This window comes from Equus quagga, chromosome 2, assembly GCF_021613505.1.
Source record: "Equus quagga isolate Etosha38 chromosome 2, UCLA_HA_Equagga_1.0, whole genome shotgun sequence".
In the NCBI taxonomy this organism is placed as follows: Eukaryota; Metazoa; Chordata; class Mammalia; order Perissodactyla; family Equidae; genus Equus; species Equus quagga.
This window is the reverse complement of record NC_060268.1, coordinates 136169055-136185810: the sequence shown is the minus strand read 5'-3', so window position 1 is coordinate 136185810 and position 16756 is coordinate 136169055.

Below are 16756 nucleotides of genomic sequence, written 5' to 3'. Positions count from 1 at the left end.
CCTCCCTGATTCATCTGACAACAAAACGCAGATATGATGTAAACTGATTGCTAAGCGAAATTTCAATTTTTGGAAAAGATTCAGGATTTCAAGAAATCAACGGAAGTGATGTTGGAGACCGGCTTGAATCATTTTCAAAACCAGTGACAAGTGAAGTTTTGGCGGTGACAACCAAAGAATAAAAAGTTGACAAGGGTGGTGACATGTCAATTCCAAAAGGAATGAGCTAGGTAGATAGCAAAGGATTAAGAGGAACCCTTGGAAAAGTTTATGAAGCCCTTAATTAATTTTGCAAGTGTTACTTTTTATAATTATGTAGTGAGGGTCAAATGTGAAGTAAAGGTTATCATTTTGAGCTATTAAAACTGTTTCAGAAAAATTATATATTAGACCTCCAATGGGTACGATTTATTCTTTATTGTTTCTACTAATTAGCTCGCTGTTACAATAATATTCATAATATAAAGACTATTTCCACAATTTCTTTATTGCTTACCATAACCTACAAGGCCCGTTGTGCTCTGGCCCTGGAGACAACTCTGAACTTCTCTCAAACCTCACTGGGCTCCCTGCTGTTGTCACAACAGGTGAACTTGATCTTCCCTGCGACTTTGGCATTTGCTATTCCCTTTGCTGGGAACACCAGCCCCAGACCTGCCCAAATGTGCCACCTCAGGAAACACATCCCTGACCACACACCCTAAGTTAGCAGCTCCCATCACTTTGTCATGCTTTATTTTCCTCATAGAACCTGTCACTGCTTGATATTTAATGCTTGTTTGTCTATCTGTGTTATATTTGCCTCCCCTACTAGAATGGAGGCTCTTTGAGGACAAGGATTTGTAGATCTTATTCACTACTATATCCCCAGGGCCAAAAATGGTGTCTACCATGGCAGCTACAATAAATATTAAGGGAAGGAAATGAATGAATGAATATTTAGTTTCATGTTTTCAAGATAAAGCTCCATTCCTGTACTTTTTCTATTTACTTTAAAATACTAGCTCCTGCCTTAAGTGATTTACTTTAAGTGGACTTTTTCCAAGACAGGGTATCTTCAGGTAATGAGGCTTTCCTGTATTAGACATTCCTTCATTTGCTTTGCAAGGATAGCAAACAGATTTGGTGCTGTTATGCCAACACGGCGGATGGTACTGGCTGCCCAGACAGTGTTCTGTGGCGTGGCCCCAGTCCAGCAAGAAAGTGCTGGGATTGACTGATCAGCAGTGTTTGCTATGGGACAGGATGTGGAGATGGTGGTGCAATTACCAACCTGGGACACTCTATTAAAATAAAAATTTTCTTGGGAAAAACACATTGCACTATTAACACCTTAGCTTGAATTAACTTTCAGCTAACCAAATACTTCCTTCCTGTTGATGTGATTTTTTAGGAACCACAGGAGTTATCTTGTCTAATTCTTTTTTAACACCTAAACTTGTTCCAGGACGATCCCTAACTGCTGCTTGAAACCTTCAGGGACCAGAAAGTCACACCTCAAAAACTCCTTTACTGAAAGAAATTTTTCCACTTGAGCCCTCCCCTGGCTCTTGTTACTTTCTCTTGAGGAGAAATGCCCCTAAGAATTCATCTACTTCATCTTCTAGTCTCCTGGCCAAATGCTCCCAGTTCCTTCAGTAGATTCTCATATGGCATGACTTCAAATCCCTTCAGCACCCTTCTTGGTTGTGTAGCACTGGATAAAGTACAATAATGTTCTCTTAAATTACAGCCACTACACTGAACACGTTACTCTAGGTGTGGTTTGTTCAGTGAAGACTGAAATGAGAATTGCACCTTCTTCTTTTGAACATTACCCTGTTGCCTCTGACCCAAGATCACTGTAGGTGTTTTTGGTGGTTGTATCACACCAGAGACTCAGATTGTTGGAGTCAACTGCTAACTCGAGACCCACATCTGTGCCATCCAGAAGGAGAGCAATTGCTTTGTGAACCCAAGCCCCAGGTTTGCACATATTCCTATGAAATTCTCTATTGTTTGATCTGACATTTCATGCTGTTAAATCCGACCTTTTAGGTCTTCTAGAAAATACATTTTAGCAAAAATTATGTTGGCTATTCCTTCCAGTTCCATATACTCAGTACTCTGTGGCTGCAGTCCTTCCAAAAACTTGGAAGATACAATAAATACGCTTTTATTTAATTCATTTTTTTACTTATATAAATATACAATTATTTAATGTATTAAAACTTAGACTATTTGAAATCATTTTACTTTAGGGGTGGTAAGTGGGAAAAACAGAAATGAGAAAAAGGGCTTGGGCTGAGTATTTGGGGTGCTGCTAGGGTGAGAGATAGTAAAGTGGGGCCCCTGGGTTATTGGGTAGCACCGTGAAGGCACAAATCTATTCAAGATGGGAGTGGCATCTCTTTCCTCTTCAGCACCCTATTCCTTCCAGCAAAGTGGTATAGCTGAAGCTCTAGTCAAACCCAGATAGCAATTTAATGAGTCACCCAGTTGAAGGACAGCCTCACACTTCCTTGAATACACATAAGCAGAACACAACCAAGATACCTGCAGCCCACTCAGCAAAGTCTCCTTTGTTCTATTAAAGGGAAAGAGTATTTTTCTCCCCATAATTCCTCCTACACCTTCAGAGGGAAGTTTCTAAGTTTTTCTTTCCTTTCCCATGGTTCCATTTAACTACTCCTCTGTTTTAAAGTCTTGATAGCATCCTCTTTCTTTATACGTGCTATTTGAGCTTCAACCCATGTAAATCCGCCCACATTTCAACTGGTAATCACCTTACACAAATGCCTTTGCTCACAACATGATATTCTGCCTGTCTTTAAAATTCTCAACCCATGGACATTTTCTGGTTATCTTTTGTTTTAATGGCTTAAAACAATTGTTTTATTTTGCTTTCGATTTGAGAGTCAGGATTTTTGGAAGAATTCAGCTGGGCATTTCATCTCTAATCCATGTGGTGTCAGCTGAGGCAGGTGGGACTGGAAGACCACCTTCCAAGATGGCTTCTTCACTCACATAGTCAATTACTCAATGCTCCTCCACCTCTGTCTCCACATGGCATCTCATCCATCAGGGCCTCTCCATGTGCCTTGAAGTTCTCACAGCATAGTAGTCTCAGGGTAATCTGTCTTCTTACATGGCAGCCAACTTCCAAGAGACCAAGACAGAAGCCAAGACAGTCCACTTAACAGTTTGGCCTGGACTGACATACATCACTTCTGCCATATTCTATTGGTCAAAGCAGATATGAGTCAGCTCAGATTCGAGGGCAGGACAGTAGACCCACCTCTTAATGGGAGGAGTGTCAAAGAATTTGTAACCGTCTTTAATCTACCACAGACATTTACACTGATGCATCCAGGAATAATTATCGTTGGTTTCCTTGTCCTTAAAGTCATGACAGTAGATAGTTATACTTCTCACTTCAGTGGACCATTAATCTATACTTTTGGGTAACAATATATATGTGTATGTACGTATAGGTGAATGGTTGTGTGGAAGATATAGCTGGCTATTAAGAAGAGAAGCAAGATTTCTGGTATTTTCAAAGAACAAAAAGTCTGGCTACTTAATTTAGCTAATTCAAGCAACAGTCCTCAACAGTGTTGCTTCAACGCCTTGGCATGACATGATTAACTGTGAGGTATGTTGCAACTTGCAAGTCATTTGTCAAATATTGACATTTGTGAATAAGTCAATTTCTAAATAATAAATTAGAACAGATTCATTTTTTTTTCTGTAATAGCATCACCCTCTCTCATATGTGTTCCTAACTGCATTCTTCAGTGGAGATTAAGGGGTGGAGTTGCTGCAGCTCTCCCTCTGGGAACTGCTCATAACCCTGGCACACTGATGGGAAAATTCCACACCCCGGCCATCATCCATCTTGTATAGCTTGGAGGAGGGAAAAAAAAGATTAAGAACTCCTAGTTTAGAGCATGTTGCTAATGAAGCCAGTATTAGATAGCTAAATAAAAACTGGATAAAGTCCAAATATTAAGCAATTTTGAAATTTATTTTGCTCAGCAGGCATGGAGAAAAATCCTATGGTCTTGTCCTCCCTTTTCTCTTTTGCTTTGCCCTTCTCTCTTCTGTCTTTCTTTTTCCTTCCCCCAGCCCTTTCCCCAGTGGGCTCACAAACGTGAGCTAACAAAACTTGGTAAAACATATCAGCTACCAATCATACTGGAAAAGTAACTCAAAAGTCATACTTTGCTGAGGTTGGGCAGGAGTATTATTTAGTGATACTGAAAACAGCAGATGTATTTATAGTTCCCAAAGCATAATGTCTCACTCTACAACTATTTCTAATTACTAAGTACATGTTAGTATAAAATAAAATTTGCCCTTATCACCTCCTTGAGACAAGGACTTAGCTCGATCTTCCATGGCCCTTGTGAGCTGCTCGTCGTTTGTAGGTGGTTTACAGACATCCAGTGAGAGCCACATTCCCTCGGGCCCTGGATCAGGCAGGGCTGCTGCGTTTCTATATTTGGTATCAACCTCAGTGCAGGATTCAACTCAGATCACTGCTGGACCTGTTGTCACTGGGCTTGACTTTGTATAGAAACCAACTAACTTCTTAATGGTCCTGAAGAAATCATAAAAAATCCATGGGTGATGTGGTGACTCTCAACCAAAATATAGTAAATGTCAAGTCCTAGAACCAACAGGAAACAGATTACTGCCACAAAACTGATCGGAAATGGTCAATCTAGTGAGCAAAAATAGAATATCCAGAATCAATTTACAAAGAAAGATAAATTTTAAAATGCGTATCACCCATTAGAGATATTTTTCATCTAATAACTAAAGTGCTAAAAGCTTAAAAGTCTGAAGAGCAGCATAATATAAGGAAAAGTACAGACAGGAACTTCTAGGGCCTGGAAGGTGCCTCGGTTCTACCATTAACACGCTGGACTTTGTGTGGTGAGTGGCTAAACTTTTCGGGACATCAGTGTCCTAAATGATAAGACAGCTAGATTTGGTGGTCTTTAGTGGCTTTGCCAGCTTTAAAAATCTGTGATTCTTAGGGGATGTAAAAATAAAGTTACACGCCGATTTTGGTAAGAAAGCAAGAAGGAAAGGGAGGGAAGGAGGAGGGGAGGGAAAGAAGGAGAGAAGGAGGGAAGAAGAAGAAAGAAGGAAGGAAGAAAGAAAGAAAGAAGGAGGGAGGGGAATGAAAGAGAAAAGAAAAGAGAAAAGAAAAACTGTCTAGCTATAGGGGAAAAAACCCTGCAGTTAAAACTCTGTTTAGGCAATGACCACATTAACACATAAATTACTTAATGAAAGTGGTAAAGGCCTAGCCAGGTGTTATGAATTTGAATTAATAGCATTACAATACTACTAAACATTGATTGGCTCATTATACAGAATGTTGACTTATGGGTTCTACTTAGGAACTTCCAAGAAGCCTCAGTAACCCAATCAGAAATTGTGTTTTATTCTGGAAATAGAATGGGACTGTTTTAATACTGTTTGTCTCCAATTTCTGCTACATTGTGGGTAAATTGGCATCTGTAGGCTAGCCTAGCTACCTCTGACTCCACCATCCGTGAAGTTGTTGCTATGAGCGGAAACTGAAGGGACGAAGGTGACAGGTCCCTCTCCCCTCACCCTATCCCCATATAATCACTGAAGGTCTGGGAGTAGAAGTGGAGGAAGGGAAGTATTTGGAGGCTACTGAGGTCATGGAGAAGGCTCAGAAGGAGAAACCTAAGGATTAGGAGAAGTATCAAAGGAAGTGAGGAAAGAAATAGCAGGCAAAGTATGTGGGGATATTCAGAGGCAATGGGGGTATCTGGATTTCCAGCCAGGCCCTGGGACTCTCCCAACTGCCTCCTAGCTCCTATGCTGTTTCACACCCAATGATCCCCTTACCTATTTGTCATCCCCCTTTTTCCTACTATCATGAGAAATAACTCAGTAGAGGAGGGTTCACTTCACACTCTCTAAGCTCTGGAGTGAACACTGCCACCGACTGATAACACAAGAACAGTGTCATAGCCTTGGGTCTGCCTCTTACCATTCTTGATGCGCAGGGATGCTTCGTTGCGCTTCACATTGTCAAGAACTGGGTTGGGAGTTTCGAGTTCACACTCCTCCAACTGAAGGACACCATGTCACAGAGCTAGAGGAAGCCGATGCCAGGGCTACATTTTCCAATCTTCTTATCACGATGTCTTGAGCTCTCATCACTCACTCAGCAGCTCCTTTCCTTGGCATCCAGCCCAGCGAGGTTTTAACTCAAAGATTTTAGCTTTTTTTTAAAAATTTTTCCAACATACCCTAAAGTAGAGAGACTAGCATAATAAACCTCACGTGCCTATCACCCAACTTCACCAATTAGCAGTATTCAGCCATTCTTCTTTTGCCAAATGCTGGCTCCTCCAAAATACCATCAAAATGGCCTATTGATAAGACAAAGCTGAGTTTATTCATACCTGATAAGGGAGAATACTACCTTGCCAGAGTCTCAATACCCTCTTAATGTGAAGATGGCAGTGCTGGCATATTTATGAGATCGTGGAGTCTGGTTTCAGGTGGATCACTCAACGGGAGAGGAACATGATTAGGATTAAGGAAGGATCATGATATAATAATATATGATCCATGGGCACAGCAAGGCGAGGAATTTGAGGTAAAGGATTCAAAGTCTTGGGGCATAACAGTGGCTTGATGCTATCTATTGAAAAGCTGAGTAGTTTGAGATGCTCATTTAAATGGGCTTTATGGGAAGTTCCTGAAACAAACAATAAATTTATCTGTAACTTTTGTCTTCCTGGGCAAGAGTACCCTGGAATAGTGAAATCAAATTGCTGAAGGCAGTGGAACAGTAAGTTATATTGGTGAATAAAGTCATGATAATATACACAGTAAGTTGTGTGGGTGTATGTCTTTCGAGTCTGCAGTGTCATCTACCCCCGCTCACTTTTAATGTTGTTATTTGCTAGAGTATTGAAAATTATTGCTTATTTTTTAAAGATGTCAAATGGTATCCAGCTCATATACACAGTCTATGATCAGGCAAAATCTCTAATAACCAAAACCTTCATGTGCATTTTTTTTTTTTTTTAATTTTCAGTTGTTCTGTTCTTAGCTTTATTAGGAAAGCCAAGCAAATAACTCTCATGCTAGGAGTTCACTGTCACACTCTGGAAGAAAAAGTCTTGAGGACTATTCAGAAACTCAAAGAGCTCTCAGGAGAAACCATTGCCTTATTGGGCCGACAGGCAGTCTAAGCCACGATAACAGGAGCAGAGAGAACCAGCAAGGACAAATTCAATGTGGGCTTTGTGGGGAGTGTGCCGGGTGAAGTCAGCTCCTTTTTGGTAAATTAAGCCATTCTTCTGAAGGAAAAAACTGCCTAAAGAAAATGTACTGTGGCTTTAGACATCTACTTCTTTGGGGCTCTGGTAAAAATACAAGCATAATCGGGCTACAAACATTAATTGAGCACATCTGAAATGCAGGGCAAGGAGGAACTATGATGAAGGGAAAAGCTGACTCTGGGTTTTTGGGAAAAGCCTACCTTGGTGGAAAAATCCTCACCTTTGGAGCCAGATCTGAGTGGGAATCTTGAAGAAATTACTTAACATCTAATTTTTGATGTTTCTAAGTCTCAAATTCTATTATAAATAACTTTGCAAGCTTTTAAGGATGGGAAGCAATAATGTATGTTTAGGGGTTGGCATCTAGAATTCACTGTTCTAATTGCTATTTCTGCCTTTGAGGAGACTGTTAAAGGCCAGGAGTAGGCGGGAAGACCAGCCCGTGGTGGTGGGGTCTGATCATCGAGGGCCTGCAGCACCGTGATTGGCTGTATTCTGTGCATACGTCTGAGTAGGATCCTAGTATGATTAGAGCCACGCTTCAGGAGCATGAATTTGACAGCTAGTGTCACCTTTGGATTGGGGCAAGACGGGGCTCTGTCCTGGACCTGTGCTTTAAAGGACTATTAGCGTGTGATGACACGTGTGTCCTTCCGGACCCAGTGCACAGCAATGACTGTGTGTGGCCAACAGTTAAACATCCACTCCTGCCTCTAACACTGCTTCGGCCCCTCCTTCACGTCTCTTGCCTTATATTCTTGAAAAGAAAAGTGACTATGTCCAAATGCCCCGGGAGTTTGCATGTCTTTCCACAGATAGTACTCCAGAATACTGGGAGGATTTGAATGACAGAATAGCTTAGGTAAGAGAAAAGACAAATTAGTTAACTTGTCCATCCTTCCTCTCAGATTGCGTGAATGCACCAGATTCTTGCATAACCAAGTGTTTCCCAGTAGTGCTGAGCACCCATTTTGCTTCTCTTCTTTCCTATTCGCAGTTCTATGAGTAATTTACAATTTTCCAGTATGAAACTATTCCTATAACTTAAATACACATGAGCTTGCCCCTTTTTTGGTAGATTAATGCATGGTTCACACACACACACACAACGCACACATATCTAAAGACATTCACGCATGAAGCATGATAGCAATTCTTTATATATGTATCTAAAATGCTTTAAGATAGGGTAAAAATGAGGGAATAAGTGTTACAGATTTTTATAATGAAATTAAAGTATTTTGTAATATTTTCTATGATCATATTTTACCATATGCAATCCTTGTTTGAACATTATATGTAAATTCATGACTTTGATATGATATGTAAAGTTCATGTTTATTTCCAAGTCATAATATTGCTTTAAACATCTTTTTTAACAATTTCATTTGCTGTTGTTTTAGCAGAATGAAGTTTCTCTGAAATGGAATTAATAAAAAACTATCTAAAAACACAATAACTCGCAAAGATGGCATTGCTGAAAATAGACCACAAATTATTTGAAAATCTTGATTATAACGATATAAATATTTGTTTTGTTGAAATAAAAGCAGGAACCATAAATTTTATGGGATAAATATAAAATTTATAAATTATGTAGGTCTTTATTTTACTACTCCTCCAAACACCACTAGCTCATTCAAAGAACAATCATATATGTACAAGAATAATTACATTGTCATCTTTGGCATTTTGCCAGATTTAATTCTATTAAAACAATAGTTTAAGAGATATTCTTGATTTGTTATTATGAAGATATATTTGCCAAAGTAGGAGGATAGAATGGATTTTACTTAATAGTTTAACTTGCTTTATTACTTTTAAATATCTGCATTTTTGCTCTAGTTCCCTCAGAGCAGCCCTGTTTCTAGCAGTATCTTTATTCATTAATCACAATTAGTCATTGGCACCCATGATGTGCCATGTGGATTGGAGAGAATAAATATTTGAAGATGTTTAGACCATAGAAGAGGCTGCTGCAAGAGTGTTTAACTCAAAAACCCAAAGAGGCCAGGCAGGTATCATAAGCCAGTGAGGCAGATGGGAAGGAACAGGGAGTGGCGGTGACCGTGGTGAAGTGCACAGAGCTCATGTTCCGTCTAAAGGAGATACCTGTTTCTCAGCTGCAGCCCGTTGTGGCCATGAGGAATGTGGATCAAGGATTGCCAGATCTTCTACTTTTTGAAAAAGTTTGGAATATGGATTTTTTAATATAAAAATCTCTCAGTTGGAATTAATTTTTTAAAACGAAATATTTCTATAGGCTAAATTTAAAGGCAGATACACCACCACTTTGCAATCTTTCGACTGAGGCAACAAAGACATAAGCTAACACTTGCCTTGTGCTCGTTTGCCGTCTCTCATTTGTCCTCCGCACTGCTGAGTTACTGTTTCTCCTCCTCCTCCTCTTCCTGTCCTCTCCTCTCCCTTCCCTTCCCCTCCTACGCCTTCCCTCCCCTTCCCCCCCCCCCCCCCCCAAGTTGGCTTTCTCTGTTTTTCTGTTCCCATTGTGAAATATGGCTGCCACTCGCGTGGTCATTTCAATTACAGTTAGAAACTAATTAGCCAAGGAGAGAAAGGTCTCTCAACACCACCAGTGTCTGAACCAGGAGAGGAGTTCCTAGAGATTGTGGTTTGGGCACCAAGGTGTCCCCCACAGGATGATGGCGAATTGACTGATCCAAGATTAAACTGCCTTGAGAAGGCATATTTGGATTTAAAAAAAAAAAAAGGAATTTTTTGCACCCAAATGACCAAATATTTCCTATTTCTCAAGTTGTCTATTTTAAACCAAAGTTAGCAAACCTATCAAACTCACACACTCTCACATTAGAATAATAAAAACCAACTTGGGATATTAATAATAATTATTATTATTCATATGTGCATATAATCTACAGTATAATCTAATTATAATTGTTGCAAATACTCAGACCTGATGATCGTTATCTGAGAAGGTATATTCTCTGTTTGTACCTGACGGAGTACAAACATTTAGGACTAGATCCTGTGTGCTAACACATTTATTCCCTTAGGAAGGCAAGGGGAGCGAAAAAACTGGGGCAAGAAGACAAAGGGGCTGAGAAAATCATCACAGTGAACTCAGCAAGAGAGCTGCTGAGCTAAATGCCATTGGTCTTACAGTGTAGCCACAAAATACTGAACAGGAGAGGAAAACTGCATTTTGCTTAATGTTCCAACAGTTGACCTTTCCAAATCTATTTCCCCAATTTCTTCTCTGAAATCTTCATTTTCATTGTTTGTAGCAGCTACATTTCTTTGCTCTAAGCAGCTATTTGCAGGCGATCAGACATTCAAAATGTCAAATATTATTTAAGACAGCAAACATTTAAACACAAAATATACAATTTGTCGAATTACTCATCAGAAGTTACAGAAACATCTTGAAATGCAGGCCCCAAATGACTGGCCTTGCTTTAAGTAAAAAGTATATGGAATCAGAAAGCAGGACACTGAAGTCATTCGGTGTCCCTTTTGTCATTCAGTGTCCCTTGCCCCTTCCGTAAATTGGAGGTTCTCCCATAATCCTGACATAAATCTGTCTTGCTACAAGTTTACACAGATTTCTCATGTTTGGCTAAAAGTATGGCCTCTCATCACTTTATAGCACACCTTTGGTAGGTTGGTTCTAAGAATTATGTAACCAGTGAATTTTAGATCTATAAAGTCCTTAGACATCTAACCTCCACATTTTATAGATGAGGAGCCCAAAACCGAAAGTCATAATTTGACTTACCCAGCATCCAAAAGCTAATAACTGGCAGAGCCTGGGCTTGAATTCAGGACTCCTTAGTTTTAATATCTTCCTACTATTTCACACAGAATTTTCTAGCAAGATGGATAGACCCTTGTGATGGCTAATTTTATGTGTCAACTTGACTGGGCCACAGGATGCCCAAATCTTTGGTCAAACATTATTCTGAGTGTTTCTGAGAGGGTACTTTTGGATGAGATTAACATTTAAATTGCTAGACTTTAACACTAGATTAGATTAACATTTTAATAGTAGGGTAAGCAGATTAGTCTTCATAATGCGGGTAGGTTTCATCTGATCAGTTGAAAGCCTGAAGAGAACAAAAAGACAAACTCTCCCCCAGGTAAGAGAGAATTTTCCAGCCCACTGCCTTCAGACTTCATCTGCAACATTGGCTCTTTCTGCCTGACAGTCTTCCAACTGAAACATCAACTCTCTGTGGGTCTCCTGCACCATCAGAACACTGCAGATTTTCCAGAATCTCAATGACATTCTTCACGGAAATAGAACAAAGAATCCCAGAATTCATTTGGGGCAACCAAAGACCCTGAATTGCTAAGCAATCCTGAGAAAAAAGAACGAAGCTGGAGGTATCACAACCCCTGACTTCAAAATGCACTACAAAGCCATAGTGATCAAAACGGCATGCTACTGGTACAAAAAACAGGCACACAGATCAATGGAACAGAACTGAAAGCAGAAAAATAAAACCGCACATCTACAGACAGCTAAACTTCCACAAAGTTGCCAAGAACATACAATGGAGAAAAGATAGTCTCTTCAACAAATGGTGTTGGGAAAACTGGACAACCACATGCAAAAGAATGAAAGTAGACCATTATCTCACACCATACACAAAAATAAACTCAAAATGGATCAAAAACTTGAAAAGTCCTGAAACTATAAAACTCCTGGAAGATAATATAGGTAGTACACTCTTTGACATTGAACTAAAAAGGATCTTTTCAAATACCATGTCTTCTCAGAGAAGGGGAACAAAAGAAAAAATAAACCACTGGGAGTTCATCAGACTAAAGAGCTTCTGCAAGGCAAAAGAAACTAGAACTAAAACAAAGAGTCAACCCACCAATTAGGAGAAAATATTTGCAAATCATATATCTGACAAGGGGTTAATCTCCATAATATAGAAGGAACTCATACAACTGAACAATAAAAAAACAAATAACCTGATCAAAAAATGGGCAGAGGATATGAACACGTTTCCAAAGAAGATATACAGATGGCCAATAAACACGTGAAAAGATGTTCAACATCACTAATCATCAGGGAAATGCAAATCAAAACTACACTAAGATACCACCTTATGCCCGTTAAAATTGCTGTAATCACTAAGACTAAAAATAGCAAATGTTGGAGAGGGTGTGGAGAAAAGGGAAGCCTCATACACTGCTGGTGGGAATGCAAACTGGTGAAGCCACTATGGAAAATAGTAAGGAAATTCCCCAAAAAACTAAAAATAGAACTACCATACGACCCAGCTATCCCACTCCTGGATATCTACCCAAACAACATGAAATCAACAATCCAAAGTAATATGTGTACCCCTATGTTCACTGTAGCACTATTCACAATAGCCAAGACATGGAAGCAACCCAAGTGCCCATCGACCAATGATTGGATAAAGAAGATGTGGTATACATATACAATGGAATACTATTCAGCCATAAAAAAGACAAATTCATCCCATTTGCAACAACATGGAAGGACCTGGAGGGAATTATGCTAAGTGAAATAAGCCGGACTAAGAAAGACAAACACCAGACGATTTCACTCATATGTGGACTATAAACAAACACATGGACAAAGAAAACAGTTCACTGGGGAAGGGGGGTAGGAGGTGGGCACAGGGGGTGAAGGGAAGCACTTATGTGGTGACAGACAAGAAGTAATGTACAACTGAAATCTCACATTGATGTAAACTATTATGAACTCAATTAAAAAAAAGGGAGGGGGGAAGAACACTGGAGATTTTGGACTTACCAGCCTCCATGATTGTATGACCCAACTCTTTATAATAAATCTCTGTACAAATATGAATGCATATAGATCTAGATACAGATATCTCCTATTGGTTCTGTTTCTATGGAGAATCCTCACTAAATGTTTCTGAATAGGTCTATTTTCTTAAACAATAATCATTTTCAAGCTTATTCCTTTACCTTTTACTTTTCTAAATTTCCCACATTATAAAGTTTCAAGTTGGACAGTAGGGTTTTGTATCAGACTGAATCTTGTCAGCTCCAAGTGGCTGACTGCCCCCTGCTTCCTAAGGCAATGGCTGCCTCCTGGATCATACCACTGCTGCCACCTTCACCCAATCCCCAAGACGGAAGATACAAGTTAAATTCTCAGGCCTCCATGGCCCCATGACCCTTATGCCAAATTTCCCCTGTCTTTCAGGATACAAATGCCATACGGTGGCTTACAAGGGGACTGATGGCACAATCCATAAGTATGGGAGAAACTTGGCCAGTGGCAAGTGGGGGACAAGAGGGAGGCAGACAGATACATCGGCTCTCCTTTCTCACTTCCATGGACTACACTGAGGTGCACGTCCTCCTCACAGCCCTTCTAGAGAATCCTCATGCTAAGTGAGCCCTTCTGGAGAGTCCTCATGCTAAGTAAGCACACTTCTTGAATGATCTGAATGACCTGTCATTTCTCTTCATGGCTCATTGGGACATGCTAGCCAGCATGGAAACATCACATCACAAAGCATTACGTCTTTCTTTGACTCACTTCCCTTCTTCCTTACCCTTGACACCCCAAGTTTATACCTCTCAAAGTTTCAGCACTTTAATCCCTGCTTCAGGCTCTGCCTTCTAATAAATCAAGGAAAAGACACATTTTCTGAGTTAGGATTGATGATTGCTTAATAACAGATTGGTGTGGGAGGTAAAGGATAGTTAAATTTGCCCAGCAACTGGCTATTTGAAAAATCAAAATAGAAGTTGTATTGTTTATTTTTATAATAGCCAGATAATATCTTGCTAACAATATTTAGGGAGTGAAGGATATTCTTTATATAAAATTCCTGGCTTGCTTGTAATTAATATCTTTTCACTTCAAAACAAATTGAAAGGCTTTGTAGTTCATGAATTTATATAGAAAACATAATGCATATTGACTCTCTGGTATCTGATGATTTTTCAGTGTTTTGAGCAACATTCTCACCATTAATCATGATGATGTGATAGCAAACACAAAGATGATATTTGAAGCTGGGAGGATGACCATCTTGAGACTGCTTGAGATCCTTTAACCAAATAAATCTGTGATCTGTCTCCTTCTCTTAAAATGACAAGTTGAGAGTTATGGTCTGATAAGTCCCAGCTAACCAAGGATTTCCTGACCATTACAGGCTGAATGTTTGTGTTCCCCCAAAACTCATGTTGAAGCATTGACCACCAATGTGATGGTATTTGGAGGCAGGGCCTTGGGAGGTAAATAGGTTTAGATGAGCTCATGAGGGTGTGGTCCTTGTGATGGTATTAGTACCCCTATAAAAAGAAACCAGAGAGCTGGCCCTCTCTCTGTCTCCACCATGTGAGCACACAGTGAGAAGAAAACCGTCTGCAAGCCAGCAAGACAGCTCTCACCAGGAACGGATTGGCCAGCACCTTGACCTTGGACTTGCCCACCTCCAGAACTGTGAGAAATAACTGTCCGTTGTTTATGCCACCCAGTGTGCGGTATCTTGTTACAGCAGCCAAAGTAGATTACTAATACGACACTAATGACTTACCTAGATTCAACCTTGCCACTGTTTCTCTCTAAACCAGCCTGTGAGGATTGTCAGAATTTGTGCAGAGAGTGAGAGCAAGAGAGGCAAATGGACAAGAAAGGGTTCAGAGTAAAGTTGAAATGCGATAATTCTGTCTTAAATTTTCTCTAAACACAAACCATTAGAGAAATAAACTTTCTCTGAAACTCAGAATTGCTCATGTTGACCTTGGCCTCTCCAAATACCTCAGGACGTCAGAACTGAGGGCTCTGGACGGAATCCCAGGGAAACAGGACTCAATAGCTTCATCCAAAGTCACAGTCAGGGCATACTCTGGTCAGCAAAAGGAACGAAAATATCATCTGCAGCTCCTTAATTGTATTTGCCCCAAGAGCTAATTTAAATTTGTTTAGTTTATTATGCACAGGGAAAAAACATTATCTAAAAATCCCAGCTTTTCAGAAATCCAGGGATCATAGGAGTCAAACCACAGTTTCAGCCACTTACATCACCAATAATAGAGATTCTATAATTAGAGATTAGCCAGCTGCAATCATTTCTGATGCTTCAGACAGCTGGATGGAGCTGATTTCATCTCAGTTGTGTCAAGCTAGAATGCCCCATTTTTTCCTTTTTTTAAACAGATCAGCAAAATAGTGTGACTCAGAAACACAGTGAATCTCATTCCCCCACCCAAATCTCTAACAAAGTATTTTTTGTAGCTATACATTTTTTTTCTAGCTTCACACAACTCTCAGCTAAAATGCTTTTATTGCCAAGTAGCTTGCTGGGTGAGATGCCTAGAAAACCTCTCAACTTGACGTCAAATTGATGGCGTTTGGAATGTTCCTCTGAACTAAGTCCTATGTTCAGTCCCACACAAAAAGAACCCCTAGGTTTATTTTCTCCAGCCGCAGACCGTTGAGAAAACTTAAGATTAATAACCATGGCAAGAGCAGTGACAATGATGACATGAATACTTTCATTATTAATGGAAAAGTAAGCATTTGGGCTGGATGCTCCTTCCTCGTAATTCTAACTCATTTGGAGTTCCCACCCAACCTGCACTCTGTGCCTCAAAATGCTTTCTTCCATTAACAATTGGAGTTGCTGTTGCTATTTTGGCCATTGTTCTCACCATTGCTCTGTCTTGTAAGATGGGAGGCTGGCTTTACATTTTAATGTAGGCGACAAGGTAAGAACATAGCAATAAAGTATTGCTGAATGTTGTTTGCTTCCAACATGGCATCAAAACTCGTAAGAGCTTCCGCAATTTAGCAATTTCTCTGTTTCACAGTTGTTAGAAGCAGGGTTTATAGGAATCGTCAACACCATTCTGAGGGAATCCAGGAATGTTCACTAGAAATATATTCTTCCCTTCCTTATTACACCGTCAAGAAAATATTCATCAGTTGACCACGACCACAAATTAGGCAAAGTCTAAAGAAATATATGTTGACCCCAGGACACAGATATTCCAGGAAAAAGAATTAGTCTAACCCAAATTATTAAATTGGGTTATTAAATTATTAAACAGTTGACAAAATAAATGTGTAACCCTTGAGAACATAGTTTCTGTTGCTTGACCTACTACTTTCAAAGACTCTTTCACACAAAAGCAAATGTTCTAATTATCTAGTCAATCTGACTTTATGTTCCCTCTTCCAGCAATGAAATAGTTCATGTTTACTGCTAAGACAGCATCCGTGACCTGATTTATATGATACTGAACAGAATATTAGAGTTAGAGGCATGTTCCTTATCATACGGGTTAGTGCTTCCCGAACTCTGTCATGGCCAGGAATTACTTTTATTAATTTTGTCCATAATTCATATATTTTACAAGGTTTTCTCAGTCCAACAGATATTTTTATTAAATAACTAATTTTTCCCACTTTATTAATCACAGAT